The following is a 13746-nucleotide window of genomic DNA, read 5'->3' as shown; positions in this document are numbered from 1 at the left end:
TTTATAATAACCTGAAGCTCAAAAAAAACCCAGATGACCCTTAACATAAGAATAAAATGTGGTACATTTACACAATGGAGTACTACTCAGCTATTAAAATCAATGAATTTATGAAATTCTCAGGCAAATGGATGGATCTGGAGGATATCATCCAGAGTGAGGTTATCCAATCACAAAAGAATACACAGGATATGCACTCACTCATACGTGGTTATTAGCGCAGAAATTAGAATGCCTAAGATACAATTTGCAAAACTCATGGCACTCAAGCAAAAGGAAGACCAAAGTGTGGATACTTCGTTCCTTCTTAGAATGGAGAACAATATACCAATGGAAGGAGTTCAGAGACAATGTTCTGAACTGATACTGAAGGAAGGACCATCCAGAGACTGTCCCACCCGAGGATCCATCCCATAAACAACCACCAAATCCAGACACGATTGCATACACCAACAATATTTTGCTGACAAGACCCTGCCATATCTGTCTCCTGTGAGGCTATGCCAGTGCCTGGTAAATACAGAAGTGAATGCTCACAGTCATCTATTGGATGGAACACAGGGTCTCCAATGAAGAGCTAGAGAAAGTACCCAAGGAGCTGAAGGGGTCTGCAGTTCTATAAGAGGAACAACAAAATGAACTAACAAGTATCCCCAGAGCTGGTGTCTCTAGCTCCATATGTAGCAGAGGGTGGCCTAGTTGGCCATCACTTGAAGGAGAGGCCCTTGGTCTTGTGAAGATTCTATGCCCCTCTATAGGGTAATGCCAGGGCCAGAAAGTGGCAGTGGGTGGGTTGGGGAGCAGGGAGAGGGGGAGGGTATAGGGGATTTTCAGAGAGGAAACTAGGAAAGGGGATAGCATTTGAAATGTAAATGAAGAAAACATCTAATAAAAAAGGAAGAAAATATATACTCTATGGCAGTCACAAAAATAAAAATTATATACATCTTCATCTTCGTAAAGGAAGATTGCTCAGTCAATAAGTCCTTGCTCTAAAGCATGAGAACATGAGGTGGGATAACAAGTACTCACATAAAAGCCAGTCACTCTGGCTCAGGCCAATCATAACACAGGTGTGTCGGATTCAGGAAGATTCTTGCGTCTTATTCCATTATCCAGGTTCAGTAAGGGACTGTGTCTCAAAACTAAGTTGGGAAACAATAGAGGAAGACACGTGACATCAGTTTCTTTTTTATATATGCACATATAAAAGTATGCACATATAATAGCCTACACACACACACACACACACACACACGTGCACACACTCAACCTCACATACACAGTCCATAGCATTGTCAGTTATGAAATGCTATGTACATGTATTGCAGCTTTAAATACTTTTCTTCATTTTTGCACTGCTTTATAGATTGAAGATATTTCTAATATGGATGAAAACGGACCTTTACTGTGTTTGATAAGTGGTTTGATTTTTTTCTGAGTTTCTTTTTAAAAACATTTTATTTTCTGTATACAGGTATTTTGCCAACATATACGTCTATGTACAAGCCACAGCCAGTGTCAGCAACCGAAAGAGACTGTCCTGTGGAAGAGCAGCAAATGTTCTTAAGCACTGAGCTGTCCCAATATCTCTGGAAGTTCTCGTTACCTACATGGCTATTGTGTCAGTATTCAGTTAGTCTTCATTTAAAAATCAGTTTTTTGCACATATTCTGAGACAATCCAATAATTTCCAAAATGCCAAGGGAGGGTGTACAGACAAGAAAAGTAAATGAACAAACATTTGGAGCTTCCATTTGGAAGCGATGTTATTTATAGTATATAGATATACTTCCAGCTTATTACTTTTAGGATGAAAAAAATCATAGTTGAGTTCTTTCATCTGCAAACAAATTAATTCATAATGAAGAAAATTGGGATTCCCATGCTGTGATATGAGTCTTCAAAGCTGACATTGACAGCCTCTCTGAATACTGGGTCACACTTGCAACATTTTGTAACGTGCAAACAAACAGCCACAAGGCTGTCAAGTAAGGAAGGGGTGTGTTGTGGGAGCTTTGCCTACAACTAGTTTATCATCTGCACTTCAGTAAACTTTATGGAAATGACCAATAAGCCAGACTGGTACAAATACATCTACTGAGGATGTTCTTAATACCCCTTTTTATCAAATTGAATCGCCATGGAGCTAATCTTCTACAAATTATTTCTGAGAGTTGACATTTTATGTGCACATTAAAGCTTCCTATAAAGGGCTCGTCAATCTGGAGAGTGGAACAGCTGATTTTTGTCAGACTTCATCTTGATCTTATTAAACTAAGTCTGTATATCCTTTAGCACTAGTGAAACCTGACAGAAAGGGAAAACAAACAAACAAAGTTATAAAAGGACAAGAAAGAGATTATATTCTTAAAGGAGCTTAAAAAGTATTTATTGTTTGTTTGCATCTTCTCTTGAAGATGAATGGATGACGTTATTTTTCTGTACTAAGGACAAGACTGTTGTCACTTAAAACACATAAGTACATAATTAGTTATAGCTCTAAATGTCAGTAGGTGTAAAGATAATTTAACTCCTATAAGCTATGACTACTAAAATAGAAGTCCTTTAAACACAGCTGAATTTTTAGTATAATAAACTCATCCAACACATTTTAAAATTGCATTATAAGAACAGAATTATCTCATATATCACACAGAAACACAGAATTAGTGAAATAGACCCTTCTGTTAATTCTTAAAGTTTCAAGGAAGGGATGGGAAGAAAAGACAGGAAGCAAAGATATCAAGACATCATTATTATCTATGAGATTACATAGTACTCACCTTACATAGTTCATTTACCTATGTTTCATGACTATATTATACACAAACTATTTTTTTCAAATTTCCAATATTTAAACAATACTGAGAAATTATTTATCATTAATCCTTAAGATCTATTGATGTTCACAAAACCTCAATGTCTTTATAAACTTTATCTTTGTATCATGTATTTTGAACCAGGTGTTTTACAGTTACACTACTGTTTTCCCAAACATGAAATACTCTACTTTTCAACTGCCAATTTTAGATACTGAATCTTTAAAAAAAAAAAAAACTATTTTTTTCATATTGAGAATGAAAAATTTTCACTTTGCATTAAATTTTCTGTCTCTAAACCTAATAATTTTAACACAATCTAATTATTTTTTAATGTAATTTTATGTGAACTTCTCAACTCTTTCAGAATCATTAAGATCACTATGAGTTCTGTATCACTGGCTCCTGAAGTCATTCTCCATGCCTCATTATATTAAAATTCCAAGCATCCCTGGCCACATTCACCAGTCCATTTCCTTTCAGTTACACCCTCTCACACTTGGCTTCTCATACCCACTAGATTACATGTCAGCTTTTTATGTCAGTTGCATGCTTCCTATCAAATATTAAGTTCCCCAGATATGTTTGAATATTTTTCCTGGAATTACTTGTGAGTTATTCTCCTTAATTTTGTAGGCTGATTTACTAAAAGTACACAGATGATTTCCAGACTTACCATCATTTAAAGTTTAGATTCTAAAAGCTAATCCTGCATAATATGTGTCTCTCAATGTATGGAACACGCATTAAACTGAATGTTTATTTGGTACTTTCATATTGCTGTGTCAAAATAATAGAAACAAGGCAAGAGAAAGTATTTAATGGGACTTAAGGTTTCAGAGGAGTAGAGTCCATGATTTCAGAGCAAAAGTAGGGAAAGCTGAAAGCACGTATCTCAAATCCTAAGAAGAAGGTAGAAAGGGCACACTGGGACTAGCATGAGTCTTTTGAAATTCCAAAGCCCCACCCCATAACTCATCGTTTCTGATAAGGTCATATCTCTTCATCTTTCCCAAATTGTTCTGCAGCCCAAATATTTAAAAGTATGAACCTGTGGGGACCATTATCATTCAACTACAACAAAGGCCAAGGTTAAATTCATTATTATCTTCCATTCCCAAGCATTAGACATACTGGCAATGTAACCTCTAAACAAATGGATAAAGTTCTGTGTTTCTTGAATAATTGAAGAATGATATCATGACTAGGGTCAAGGAAAAATATTTCAAGACATATGACATTACAGAAAAGTCTTTGCTCATGTAGAGAAAATGGTTAACTAACTAATGTAGACAGTGTAGCCAAAGAATTCTGACCTTTTATTATTTAAATATGTCATGAGAATCAGCTGCTTCTTTTTAAATCCTGCCTTATAGAGGAATATTAATCTAGTAACATGGCTGCTCTGGCAAGAGATGACCTAGATTTGTGTGATACCTTGGAATGCAGACATACCATACACCTTTAATCCCTATTGCTGGAATACAAACATGCCACTAGTACACATCATTGAGGTAAATTTAGTTTTTAGAGGGTAGCAGCCATCCTGAGTGACAGACAATGTGATGAATCAGAGAAAGATCTGACCAGATGAGTCAGAGATAGGATAAGCCATCTCTCATGAGAATAGACAGGAAAGAGAAGCTATTTAAGGGAAGCATAGGGAGAGAGAGAGTCAAAAGTTGGGAGTCAGTGCAGTGAAGCTGAGCTTGTTTGTAAGTTCATGCAATTCAGTGCAGGTCAGCAGATGCAGTTGAAGCCAGAGAATAAGAGGGAACCAGAGGATTCGAACAAATTTCCAGAGTTAGTTTGCTACCAAATAGAGCAATTCAGTGAAAAGATAAGCAGAAGTCGCATTGAATCAGTCATCTGGAAAGGAGTTTTGAGACAGATGACCTGAATTGAACCAGCCAGCCAGAGTTCAGAAAGAACTATAAAGAGTGAGCATATTCAGAATCAAGCCTCTGAGATGTCACTTACATTTGGAAATAAAAGTTAATTTTATAAGATTTAAAAATGTATAATTGTAATAAATATACTGAATACTCCCTAACCTGTTAGAATATGTAAAGAGAGATAACCAACAATAACAAAATTGAAAAAAAAGCCTGTTCTCTATTGAAAAAGCTACTAAAACAAAACAGAAAATTGTACAGTGATAGTTGCAGATAACACAAACAATGAGAATAATGAGAATGATTTTTTTTTAGTCTTAGATGCTGTTAACCTAATATAATAAGTGCCAATTTTATATCAAGTCTTATGTGTTCTTTATCTCATGAAAGTATCTCATACATTGGATTTAAATATTTTTTTCTGCTTGTTGAGATAAAAGAAAAATGTTAAAGTTTAATTTTTATTACAAGTTATTTTCACATACACTACCAAAATTTAATGTTATTTTGGCTCACCTGTATTACATTACCTAGTATTAGTAAACAATGATAATATAAATTAGAATGTTGATGTTATTTTCATAAACTCTTAAAAGTTATGAGCTAAGACAGAAAGTATATAATGTTATCCCTATAGTGTGCAAATATTTAAATCAGAAAAATATATATCAGCAATTTACCTTGCAAAGGTTAGCACAGGTTTTAAAGTAGAGTATTGGTGCTTTTAGTTCCCTTTCCAAACTATGGTCAAATGACTTAGCACATTTTTCAGATAATCATAATAATACATATTATAGATTTTTTCAGTTGTATCTTGTATTTGATTCATAGTTGAAATTAAAATTTGTTTTATCTCTGCTATTTTATACTTTCTTCCATGTATTAATCTATATTCTCTAAAGAAACAGAACTGATAGAGTGAATACTATGAATATTTAACTGACTTATAGGCTATGGTTTAAGTTGTCCAACAAGGGCCATCTCATGTAGGAAAGGCTGACAACCCAGTAGCTTCACATGCTACTGTCCAATGGCAAGATTTAGCTTTTTTATAAAGTTGATTGACATAACATAGTAGATATACATTTATCTATTTGTACCCTTTTAGATTAAATTCACATGTAATTCACATGTAAATGCTAAATAGAGTACTGCACTGAAAATGAACTAGAAATATCTTTTTAAAAATGAGTTTACATTCTTTGTATATATTTACTACTACAACTGCACATTTTTTCCTTATTTAAGGAAAATTACAATGGATACACAGATTTATACTCCTCCTGATGCTATACAATGCCCTTCTTCTGTCTTTACATTTTCTGACACTTATTATCTCTTTGAAAACAGCTGTTTGGATAAATATAAATGATGCCCCAGTACAGTTTTAATTTGTGTCTCACTAATGATTAATGACCCTTAGGCTTTTTTTCATCTAGTTATTAGCAATTTGTTTATCTTTCTTTGATAAATGATGTTTCCATCTCTTGTGCATTTTCATTAATCAAATTGTTTTTGTTTTCTTATATTCTTTAAATTTGTTACATGTTTTGCATATACTATACATATTTTAAGTTTCAATTCATAACCTTCATACTTAAGATATGAATAATTTATAGAGCGGTACCCTACAGATTATTTTAAACTTAGCAGGTGTTTACCTTATGTAGTGTTTGAACAGTTTTTGCCTCAATAGACTCATGTGTCTGAATGCTTGGCCCATAGGGAGTAACATTATTAGGAGGTATGGCCTTGTTGGAATAGGTGAGACCTTACTTGAGGAAATTGACATCGGAGGATGGGCTTTGAGTATTCCTAGTGCTTAAGCTCTGTCTATAAGTTTCCACTGACAAATATATATACTGATAATCTTACTATAATTTCTTATCTGTACTGTGTTTTTTCTTCTTGCTACATGCATTTTTGTTGTTGTTGTTGTTGTTGTTTTGTTTTGTTTTAAAAAAGGAGATATATAAGACCTCTGGAAGAACACCCAATGCTCTTAGCCCCTGGGCCTTCTCTCTAGTAACGTTCATGATTCTTACTATGTCTGATGTTTCATGGTTTAGTTATGATTTGTCTTGAAGCTCTCTGAATTATTTCTGAATTTTTTACAATCCTGACCCAGTTAGTGATCACTTGTCCAGTTTTTTTTTTTTGAATTTTTCTGTCATTATCTTTGTCACCCACTTTGGATTTTTTTTTCTTGATTTCTAAATCAGGTATTGAATCTGATGATGATTATATATTTTCAAATGATAAACAATCAGACATTTAATGTCTTTTTAGCTATCATGTCTTTAATTGACACTTACTATTATATTTTCATTTCCACATTTTTAAAGATAATTTTAACAATGTTAAAATTTTCATAGAGTTGACTTTGATCTTGATTTTTTTTTCCATTGGCAATTATGGAACTCCACCTCAGGTTGTTTATGTCAACCTAAGCTCATGGTAGTTAACTGTTATACCATTGAGTAATATTTTCAGTAACATTTTCTAGATTTTTCATTATTTATTTATCTATCTATTTATCTATTTATTTATTTATTTATTTATTTATTTATTTATAGTTTTGAACACAGTTTCCACTTAGTTGCCCAAGATGTCCTTGAACTCACTCTATAGCTCTAGAGCTCACAACTCTCACTTGTTACAGTCTCTTGTCTTAGCCTTCTAAATCCTAGAATTATAGACCTGTACCATCAGACCAACTTCTTTACTTTTTAAACTCCTAATTATTTTTATTATTAATTAATTATTTGATCTATTTAAATAAATAAATCTCAGTCTCCCTTCTCAGAATTCTTCCCTCCATCCATTCTCCCCTTCGCCTCTGAGAGGATTGCCCCATGGAAGAATTAGGGGAAGGATTAGAGGAACAGAGGGAGATGGCAACTCCATAGAAACTCCAACAGGTCAATTAACCTGAACTCCTTGGAGCTCCCTGACACAAAGCCACCAACCAAAGAGCATACACAGGTTGGTCCCATACCCTGGTACAAATGGAGTAGAGCACTGCCTTGTGTGGCTTCCATGGAAGAGGATGATGCCCTTAATCCTGTAGAAACTTAATGCCCCCACAGGGAGGGAGGATGCCTTGGTGGGGGTCTCCTCTCTAGTTTTACTAGATTATTTCTATGTATACTTCAGCATCCTTCAGCTTCCTTAAATCAAGATTTTTGAACTTTTGTCAATAGAACTTATGTGTTTATATTCATTTAGGGACAGCCTCTTGAAAATTACTGTTTTGCAGTGATGTGATGTTTCTTTGTTAATTTTCGGTGATTCTTGTTGGCTCATACTGATGCCTATGTATTTGTTGAAATAACCTCTTCCAGATTTTATGAGTTATTTTCACTGTGAAAGGAAATTTCCATATGGAGGCATGATGAGATAATGGAAGAGCATTTAAGGGTTGGCTGCCTACAGTGGTCAGACACCAGCAAAGGCAGCTGTTCAGAATCTATGCAAGGATGACGTTGGCAGACTGCAGGGATTTTTAACTGCCAATACTACAGATGTCCAGAGTGGTAGCATTAGTTTCTGGGGTTTTCATTGGCAATGACTGTTATATTTCTCTTAATCTCTTTTCCTCACTACAGGAAGATTTGTGGCTGAGGATATCCCTCTTGGCTCTGGGCCTGCCTTGCAAAACAATTATTATTAGTGATACTAATGTCTATTGAATAGCAACAGTGAAGTCACGACATTGTTGAGGTCTTATGCAGGGACTTCATAAAGAAATGTATCTCTTGGATTCAGTGCAGTAAGAGTATTAGTACCAGGCATAGAGAACTGTCACTCCCATACCTCAGATCTTATAGTATCTGGGTTTGTATGTATGTTTGTATGTATGGTTGTTGAACAGTTTTTGCTGTTAAGTCTTATCTATGGTGGTTTAGGGAATCCTTGTTGTTCTGTGTAAAACCAGAGTCCTAGTTCAAGGTTTCAAATTGCCAAATAGATTGTTATGAAAATACCTGTGGTTTCTGATATATGTGTGGTATCATTAATATCCAGAACACCTGAGTTTGTGAGATGGACAAAAGGGTAGTTACTCAGCTCCCAACTTAGGGCAAATTCAATACATTGTTGAAGTGAAACAATGGTGGATACTTTCTAGATGGGATAAAGCTGTAAACTTTTGTATCTCTTGTCTGGTAAGAACACTACTGTATGATTGAACAAATAACTTACCAGTTTGGTGTGCAATGGTGCCCATTTTATGACTGCTATTGATTACCCTTTCCTAGATTTATCATCTGCTTCTAGTTGTACCAGAATTTCAGATATGCTATCATCAACTGTGTCAACTTTGATAACTTCCATGTTGTTCTCTCTTCTGATCCTCCAATGTGTTGCCAAGTGCTCCTAAATGGCTATTGTGTGTTCCTTCTAATGTGTGTTAATTAATGTCTAAATACCCATCTTTGGTGTTTGAGGAAACAACATTGCTATTTTATTTTAGGAATGTCACTCTCCTGCTGTCCCTTCGTGAAGTTTGTAATAAATATTGCTTTGGTGGATATGTGCTCTTATATACATTTCAAATATGTACTGAAATCTTACTTCAGTTGTGCCTTTGTTTTTGATTTATAAGGTCCATATTATTATATTTTCTACATTTATTTTATACTTATTCAACACTCCAAAATAATACTGAAGAACACAATATAATTTAAATTTCAATTAACAGTATAGATTTAATCTATGTGCAAGGTAAATACCATTAAATTGGTATTGGCTCACAGGTGCATGCACAAAGCAGATGTAGAACCTGACATGAGGCAGTTGGTTGCTTTGACTTGTCCTTAAATATTCCCTAGCATATTCTTGTGGGCTCTCTGTATTCCATGAAATAATGGTTCTGTATCATGGACTTCTGTCATGAGGTATTTTACCTTACACAGGTATAAAGAAATACAGCCAAACAAGCATGAGATAAGTCTATGAAGTCATGTGCTAATATAACTGTTGAAGTTTGTTTGATCAGTTACTTTGTGGTGGGTGGCATAAGAAAAAAATTGTATTCACAGCTGAAATACAAACATGAATTAAACATTTTTTGCTTAATTTATACTGTCCTTTCAGATAGGAAGAATTTCTCTCTCTCTCCCTCTCCCTCTCCCTCTCCCTCTCCCTCTCCCTCTCCCTCTCCCTCTCCCTCTCCCTCTCCCTCTCTCTCTCTTTCTCTGTGTTTGTGTGTATGCACATGCGATGTGTGTCCTTACTCTCTCACTCTCACTTTTTTCACACACACATTCATAATATAAATTAAACTTAGACATCTAATGTCCTCTTACTCTATAAATTTATGATACAAATACCTATAACAGCAGAGTATTTGAAGATAGTAGTTCATGTGACTATTAAATTTAAGAATGAATTATGAGCCAAGATGTAGGCTCTCTTTCAAGTGCATTTGCTCTGATGAACGTCCTTGGAAGACATGGGACTTGTTACTCTAGAATAACAATTAGATGAGAATAAATTTAAGATGAGAATAGTATATCATTTATATTAATGGCCAAGGAGATGCATGCTTACTGTCCAACACAATGAAATTGCTTTCTAAACTCAGATTGCTGTTACGATGGGACCTGCTGTCCAGTACATGCATTCATCTCTTTTAGGTTATATACAAAGGAACCACTCCTCAGGCTGCATGCTCTGCCAATTTTGATAGAATAATTTGTCTCTGACCCAGGAGGTTATGAGTTCTGCCAACCATCTTGAGACCATGACATATTCAGTTGTTAGTTCATAAAAATGTTATGAAATTTAGTTTTGTAAAATAGTCTCAACTCTTTATTCATTAATAACCTAAGTTGTTTAGTGAAAGTGACTACTTTTGCTGAAACCTTTTAAACCCCTAAATTTTATCACTATCCAACAAACTTAGTATAATGTATTAATGTATATTGGAAATTCCAACTATTAAACAGTTAACTAGTATACTTTTTAACTGAGTAATCTTCCAAATGCATTTATTTTGATTGAATTCTCAGAAAAAAAGAATCATTATTACTGTGTGTGATTGTGTGTGTGTGTGTCTGTGTGTGTGTGTGCATTTTTGCTAAGACTTTCATTACTACACAGCACAAGATATCTTCTAGTATATGACAGAGATACAACCAATAATTTCAGCCTAGCTAGCCATTTATCAAAGAAACCAATTTCAGTGTGGTAATGACAGAACAGAGCACCATTACCATGGGACTGTGGCACATGGTATATATTCGGAGGACTGGAGGTAAGATGAATAGGCAACAGAAACATAATGTAAGCAAGTAGGCTGAGGATTCAATTGATGCAATATTTGGTCACATTTGATGTGCCAAGTTCCAAGTTTGGGATGTTTTCTACTTTAAATACCTTATGTTGAAAAATAGAAGGTATTCCCTGTAGGATATGACTAGTGAAATATCATGATTTTATTAGAGGCTGTTTTTGATTTGCCCATATATTTGATATATATCTAAAATGGAAAGTCATGGGTCCAAATGAAAAATAAACTATCTTATTGCCAACTTCTGTTGATTACTTTTTAATTGCTACATAAAGCTGCTCCTGTCAATGTTAGGTAAAATAAAACAAAAATGAAAAAAGAATGACAGAAAATCTTTGAAAATTAAAGGCATCTCTGAAATGTGATGGCTTTCCCTGGGGAGAAGCTATGACAGCTTTAAGAAAGCAAGCAATCATTTTGCTTTTGCAATTGCCTGTCAGTCATCATTCTTGTGCTTTATTAGCCAAAGTTTGATTCCACTCTTACATTGGATGTCTCAAGATGTTTTGATCTTTGATTTTTAAAAACACGACTTAAGAAAGAAGTTATTTGACAAGATTCATATCACATTTTTTACTATATTATATTCTTTCACTTTTTTTCAAAATATGTGTACAAATATCTTTTACCCTAGTTGGGGTACCAAAAACAAACCAAGGTAGGGACTCTGCTTACATACAATTTGATAAGCCAACGAGTTTATTGAGGTTACTTATAGTATGCAGTATAATTTTATAGTATACTTAAATAATTTAATATGTACTCAAAGGAAGAATGACGTAAACAAGCCTGGATGACCCAAAACAAATCACTGCGGACTTCCAATCCACCATGCATGGCAACTTTATGGAAGTAGTATTATGAAACATTGAATTGAGTTAAAATTGAATTAATCTTCTATTTGGTATGTAATCTAATGCAAACACACACGCGCACACACACACAGCAAAATCATTTGTTACCAGGAAACAGACATTTTTTATTGGAATCTAATTTAAGGTTTTAGTTACATTCCTTCTCTTCCAATTAAATATAATACTAGGAGTCCATTACCATTATCATTCACCTTGCAATTACTGTATTGTTCAGCTTAATCTATAGATATGACTGTGCATATGAGTCATGTCTAATGATGATAGGTAGAAGATAATCATGGATGCTAAAGAAATGATATTACAGCAATGTTTCTTAATCAGCATGATATAAGTTCTCATTTTATATATATATATATATATATATATTCATATGATTGGTAATGGTTTCTCCAACCCTCCTTTTCTATCAAAACATGTCTAGATTCCAGGTATTAATCACCAATGAGACTGAAGTGTCCTCAATAAGAATAAATAAAGAGCTTAACATAAGTAATATAACAGAACTTTGATACATTTTTCAGCCAATGCACACTTCAGATTGACAACCCATAAAAAGCCTTATCATCAATGACATGTGAGTATTGTTTGTCACTTTATTTCAGCAGCTCACTGCATTCTTTGACTTTCTACTTAAATGACTTTCTAGGTCCATAGGTCTTGTCCTAAAGATATATAACAAAGTCCTTGTAAGAATTAATAGTGTGAACATAAATAAACAGTCCTCTTATCTGTGATGACAGTCTGATTAGAGCACTAAAGCCACTTGCCTTTTGCTTTTAAACTATGATCAAATTGATTATTAAAACCATCTAGAAGACAGATCAAAATGACATTTGTTTCATCTGCGAAGCCATGATTTTCCTTTCCATCACTCAATTTTTTCTTTTCCAATCAATAAGAACATGATAGGTTACTCACATAGTGAGCAGATCTCCATTTCACCTGTGAACAAATCTTGCAAGTCCAAGCATTCTTGTAAATCACAGCTGCATAAGACTGTGGTTGATTATCCCTCAGCAGCTTGCATAGTGCCTTCTGCCATCTGGAAGCAAACTCACAAAAAGGAAGATTCCAGTTCATTTCCTGATTGATTTCTTTGTGCACAGTTACCAAGGTGTACAATTACTTCAGCAATAGGGTCTTACTACCACATTCTGGTAAGCAGTCAAGATCTATGGCCATTATCCTGTATTATTCTAAATAGTGCCTAACTGACCACTAACTTTAGAGTGATATCCCACACAGATAATCGTATTTTTGTTCAAAAAGCTATGCCTTCTGGGAAGAGCAATTTAATCCAATGAAGATCTCTTCCACTTAAAATCTTAAAAAAAATTGTATTGTAGCATGCAAACAAAATAATGATAATAGTACTACATGGGCTTGAGTATTAGACTGAATGCAGGAGGTGGTGGTCTGAACAAAGGAATTGATCTCTGTTTTGTATTTTGTTTTTGTTTTTCCTGCAAATTGAGTGTGATCAATTAACTGTCTCATGCATGTGCTGCTAAGAATAAATTGCAAAATATCTTGTATAAGAATATTTAAATATAATTTTCCTACTTTTCCTGAGATCCAACCTCCTTGGACTTATCCCAACACAGAACTCCTGTGGTAGCCCTTCCTGTGTGGCCTGCTCCTATTACCTGTGATTCCCACATATTATTTCTTTCTAAACTCCACCACCACACTCATTGCCTCACTTCAGAATCCAACCCCTAGAGTCAACCCCTGGTAAACTAGGGCCACTCCTCTCAGGGAAACAAATAAGATGAAGGTGGACACACACCTATCCCATTGCTTTTGGGCTTAAATCCTCTAGTCTCATCCTGTGCTCTGTAAATGGAAATCTGTTGTTT

Source organism: Mus caroli, unplaced genomic scaffold (assembly GCF_978045245.1).
Source record: "Mus caroli unplaced genomic scaffold, Mus_caroli_1 scaffold_4, whole genome shotgun sequence".
Classification (NCBI taxonomy): domain Eukaryota; kingdom Metazoa; phylum Chordata; class Mammalia; order Rodentia; family Muridae; genus Mus; species Mus caroli.
The sequence above is the reverse complement of the archived record's forward strand: the minus strand, read 5'-3'. Positions refer to the sequence as shown.